Genomic DNA, 6000 nt, shown 5'->3' on the forward strand with positions numbered 1-6000 from the left:
CCTAGGAGTTTCACTTAGAAAATAGCTTGCCATGTTTGGCCCCTAATGCATTAAGCCTTGGAAAAGCAAAAGCCTCAATGTTGATAGTGCTAGAGTTAAAACTAATGAAAGTTGTGAGACAGGGCATTATGCTCTTTTACAAACAGTGAGCAACTGAGGAAGCAAAGGAGGAGATTATCCTATACAGCCAAGCAGTTTGCCTGAGGTGCTGTGGAGCTTGCCAGATGTTTTTACTGCAGAAATGAATGACAAAGAACAACATTCATTGCCTGTTGAATTACTGAGTGCCTTCTCCAGAATTTGCTCTCAAGCAACATAATTTGTGGATTGGAGTGTGAGGAAAAGCAGTCTTGTGAATTTCAAGTCAAGCTTAAATTAAACCTATAGTCAATTACACTAACAGATTCATTTTCATTATGTTGTTAAAAATGTTGTAATGGAAAAGGTTGACCAATTTAACACTATCTCCCCAAATCTGGATTTTAGATAGTATTGACTTCTAGGTGCCCAAAAGCACAATGATGGAAATGGATATTTGTGTTGAATCCATTCACAAGTTCAACTTCTGCAAGATGAAAACCAACAAATGTCATGGTAATATCCCTTTTTTGGTCATACTAAGAAAAGACCCATTGGATTTCAGTGAGTCTACTCTGAGTATGACTTAATTGGATGTCACTCATGGCGAGAAAAGAATATGTGACAATCTCTTGCACACCCTCACACAACGTTTCACACTACCTCTTACACAATAGTTCATGGAAGAGTGCCGCTCCCACAATTTCTTACACCAGCACATCTCCAACCCACATTCTATAAGTAAATGCACATATCATGCTCATATGTTTTGAAAGGAAGGGGATAATCTTGCTGCCACTTCCTGTGAGGCTGCACAATGACATGCAACTAAAATGGCCTTTGGCCAAGTTACACAGTATAGTTTTTCTTCATGTGAATTGTCTCAACTCTCCTAAATAGACCATAAATGAACATACAGCTCATGACTCATATTTGTTCATGCAAAAGTTTTCCTACATTTGCACGAAGAAATAGGATACATGAACTGCGCGGACTTTATTGCCGCAGTACATTTCCCAGCAAATTGGTGTCAGCCATTCCACAACTTGACTGGATCACATCTTCTGTTTGTCCATGCATGTCGCTGTGACCAGGGAAGGCTGGGGCTGCTACAGGGCAAGGAACGAAAACAAAAGGGCTGCTCCAGCTGGCATGAGGAGGGAGCTTGCAGACATACCTGCAGAACTCATCAACTTTGCCTCCCTCACCATTTCTAAGAATGAAGCTTAACAGATATAAATAACTATAAAAAGAATTGTTATTGGCCTCTTAAGGAAATCTTCTGCCTTTCATGGCCATGTTAGGATAAAACGTTACCAAGTATTAACCAGACGTTTTGGCTTTGGCTTTCCTGGTTGCCTGGAAGAGAATGATTTTTAATATATTTTGAGCCTGAGGTAATACAGAGGTGCTTCAGGAAACATTGGTTCTACCGTGAATTTTATCCTTCATCATTTCAGCATGATTTATATTTTCGTGGCTCACCACAAATTTCAATTTATTTTATTTGGTTTATTGTGTCGGAATGCAACAACTATTTGGCAGACTTCAAACTTAGAAATACTTGACAAATATAGGAGTGTGCCTACTCTTTCCCCTTCCCCCCCCCCTTTACGGTATGCAAAATGTGGTTATTTTTTGCCTACTGTTATTTAGATCACATTTCATAGGCCAGACAGGGGAGAGGAGGGCCCAGAACACGAGAATCCTCACGCTGCTTCATAAACAATGTCACACCTAACTTGGACAGACAGGGTTTTATAGACGTCTTGCTTTTGATCGCATGTCCTCATTTCCCCCTTGCTACTATGACAAAGACTCTTGAGACAGATGGAACAGGCTCGGCTCAGCCATGTGATAATGCATGGCTCCGATGCAGTGATAATGTATAGGTAGGAAGGAATGTAGTTGAGTAAAACTGTCGGGGAAATGCTGGTAGGGAGGTCACATCAGGTTTCTGAACTAAGTTCCACCACGTTGATGACTGCTCCCATCTAGAGACAGTGTGTCCTTGGCTTAAGCTGCTTACTCAAGGTAGGGGGTTGTCACCGTTCTTAAGGACCAGGCAGTTTACCCACGAATAACAGATGCTGTGGACAAACAATAAGAGAAAGTTTTTGCTTTTATGCCTCCTTGTGAGCTTCCCAAAGGTATCCAGCTAGCCACAGGTAGAATGAAAGCAGATTCTAGACCGGCCTTCCCCAACTTGGTTTGATTTTGCTGAACTCCATCTCCCATCATCCCCCACCATTGGCCGGATGCTGGCTGGGGCTGATGGGAGTTGGAGTCCAACAATATATGGGGGCAGCATATTGTGGAAGGCTTTTCTAGAGTAATGGAGTTTTGGTCTGATCCAGCAAAGTTCTGGTGTTTTTATATTTCAGAACAGGGTGACCCTGGCAATGTCTATTCTGGAATTATATTGAGTGCTGCTGGGCCACCTAAAGATACCAGGTAAAAGAGATTAAAGAAAAATGACTGGTGTCTAGCAAATGGTGGTGGCGGTGCACTGCAGAGTTCCTACTGAATTTGGAAACATAAGGGATGTCGACAGCTTCTCTTTAAGCTTTGGGAAGCTCTGCTAAACCCTGGAAAGGCTTACTGTGATAGGCAGGGTGGCTCTCGACCAAACCTCAGTGGCAAAACACACTCTGAAATGAGGTATCAGTCGCAGTCTTGTAAAAATAGCTAAACCAGCTTTTCCATGAAATTTTTGTGCTCAAAGACATTTCTGTGTCCGATGGAGTCAAAATTCATTTTAGGGTATTTAAGTAATGAAAATATACCAAGTATGACATCAACTGCCTCAGTGATGATTAAGAGCTCAGTCCAATGCCCTGCTGTGCTGACAGAAGAATATGGGATTTGATGCTAAACAGCTAGTGCTGTCACAAGGGGAGCTTTGGTCCCCTTGCTCCTGTGCTAAGAGCTGGCTCCCTTCCCTGCACTAAGACAACACTATTGCTGTTGCAGCAAAGCCTCTATGTAGTGTAGGAACGTTGTGCTTGGAGCTATTTCTTTCATAGCAAAGAGGGAGTGGGCTACAGTGCAGGGCTACCACAACACCCACTAGCCGCTAATCCTAGTGCATCTTTGCTTAAACTACAAACTGTAGCAAGAGTTGTTGCCTCTGTGTGGGCCCTGACTTATTTTAGCTGCACAGCAGGCCTTTGTAAGAGTATAGCTGCAAGAAGAGGCTTCATACATCCAAATCATTTCTTTCCACTTGGGTCAGTCCCTGTTTTCTGGTATTTTTCCCTCTTAAAATATTGTCTTGATTTTTCTGTTGAGAAAATGATTCCCTAGTATGGAATGGAATTTGTCTTTTTGTTACAGCTGCTGCACACTGGGTTGCTATTTTCATTCAACTATCCACTACAGCCCCAACATCTTGATCTTAATCATTCCACTGCCCACTCAGATCGCCTGAGAGTATGTGAGTGCAATTTTGGATGAATAGCTGGCATAGCAAGTACCACTTGGGTGGGAAAGCTACAATCATACACTGGGTGTCATGTTTGGCTAGGGCCCACACAAGCAGAGCCCAAGTTGTGTCATTTCCATCATAGCAACCTTTCACCACCACATGGATGTTATCGTCACACGGTGGGGGCCTACACACATTGGTTCTACAGATGTAGTCCCTTAGTAAATATGGCCGCCAACACATAAGTATCAAGAGTAAGTACAACAGAGGGGGCCAGGGTGAGCTAGTGTAGTCTTGAATGTAACTGAATGTAACTGAATGTAAGCAAAAGCACAGTCTTAAGAATCAGACTAATAGATTGCTATTACTTACAAGAAAACTTAGCTTCTGAAGGCTATAACAAAACCTGTAGGCAAGCATCATGACCAGGGAGAATTTCTCAGCTTCTGTCATTCCACAGTAATCATACTAGCTCTTCTGTTGGCAGTCAGTATTTTCACCTATTAATCAACTAGGGAGGGCTAGAGAATCAGGCAGCCGAAATATCATCCTTCAAAGGCCAATCTGTTCTTTCTTCATTGTCCTTCCTCTTTGATTGACAGCCAATAGCTTGGTTAAAAAGGCCCTACCTCAAATTTTCCAAGAAGCTGAAATCCAATATGGCTGATTCTTCATCATCGCCTTGTCCACTTTTCCCACAGTCTCCTTGACATATAGTAATGGAAAAGTATTTTCCTCTGATAGTCTTGGTGCCTGATCCTCATGCCTCATATCCTTTCACTCATAGACCTCCCTAGGAGTATTTCAACAAACTGAGCGCTGAACATGCATTTTCTGTATGTGAGTGCAATTTTGGATGAATAGCTGGCATAGCAAGTACCACTTGGGTGGGAAAGCTACAATCATCTACTAGATGCTGCCAGCAGAACTAAATCTGAGGGAAGACACTCTGGATGATGCACCGTGTGTGTGTGTATTTTAAAATGAAACCCATGGCAGGTCAGACTTCCAGAAGAAATCAAAAGCTATGCCAGTATGACTAGATTCCAGCCATCTACTATCACTGCAGGAGCTAAAATCATTCCTTCAGGTCACAACTGATTTTCTGTTTTTGTATACGCTTGAAAGAAAACATTTATTTTTAAAGAGTGCACAGGCTGAAAATATAATTTCCAGTATAACAAAGTTTGTCTCTTTCTATATCTGGCTCTTGTCAGTTACAGATAGGTAGCCGTGTTGGTCTGCCATAGTCAAAACCAAAAAAATTCCTTCCAGTAGCACCTTAAAGACCAACTAAGTTAGTTCTTGGTATGAGCTTTCGTGTGCATGCACACTTCTTCAGATACCCTGAAGAAGTGTATCTGAAGAAGTGTGCATGCACACGAAAGCTCATACCAAGAACTAACTTAGTTGGTCTTTAAGGTGCTACTGGAAGGAATTTTTTTTGTTTTGGTTCTTGTCATTAATTTTATCACCATGCAATGTCCCTGGGGACACAGAGAATTGCTTTCAAAACCTGTGGTCTCCATAGGTACTGCAACAACTGCTTTGTGAACAATACCTATGGATGAGGCAGCTGAAGAATGATGTACTGTGGAAATTGTTGCCCCAAAGCAACAACACCCCCACTTTTTGAGTGCCTTATAGGAAGAATTATGTGGAGACAAAATTGTTTGTTTTAGCCCTACTTCTAAGTTCTAATGATATGGCAAAATGAAACCAGGTTTCTAGTAACCCTTTCCATTAGAAAATACTTCACTTTGTTGTTGTTGTTGTTGATGATGATGATGATGCTCCTCCACGCAAGACTTTCTTGCATTACTGTTTCTTTCTGGCTATGCTAGCAATGTAAAATAATCTGGTGTTTTTCTGGCATGTGTCTAACTGTCAGCGAACTCCTCATTGTCACCAGCAAATCTGCAGCTACAATGTAGGATAAGTCCTGGCTTATCAAGAAATGTACAGTAGTTTGTCCATTGCACAAGAAGAAGAAAAAGCTATTTCTGAAAAATGCTTTTAGATGATCTTCTTCCCTGTAAGCCCCGATGCCTAGCCTAGCAGGCAGGAGTTACTTAAGACCTCCTTCGTTCTATTTGTTCAACCAATGGAAGTGTCTTCTACTTTGGTCTGCAGAGTGACATATATGCTTCATTTTCTGTTCCACAAACTCCTTTCCCTCTTTAGCAGTTAGGAGACCAACTCACTCAAGCCAAGTCTGATTTGATCATGGAAATCATCATGGGGGAATTTCATACCATGCCTACTTCTGAGCCCTGTTCTAGCATTCAGAAGAATTCGTGTGGGGCTGAAGCATTCAATACAACATGAGACTCTTAATTTCAGGGTTGTGGGTTCAAGTACCACAGATTACCTTGGTGGTTTCTTCCAGCTCTGCAATCCTATGATTCTATAAAAATTTACACTTAAATCCCACTAAAACCAGGTTCCTGTTTGGCCCTAATAGGAAACTTAAGTGTAACTAGCCGTTGGTGGAT

This window comes from Podarcis gaigeae, assembly GCF_964106915.1.
Source record: "Podarcis gaigeae genome assembly, chromosome: 1".
NCBI classification, from domain to species: domain Eukaryota; kingdom Metazoa; phylum Chordata; class Lepidosauria; order Squamata; family Lacertidae; genus Podarcis; species Podarcis gaigeae.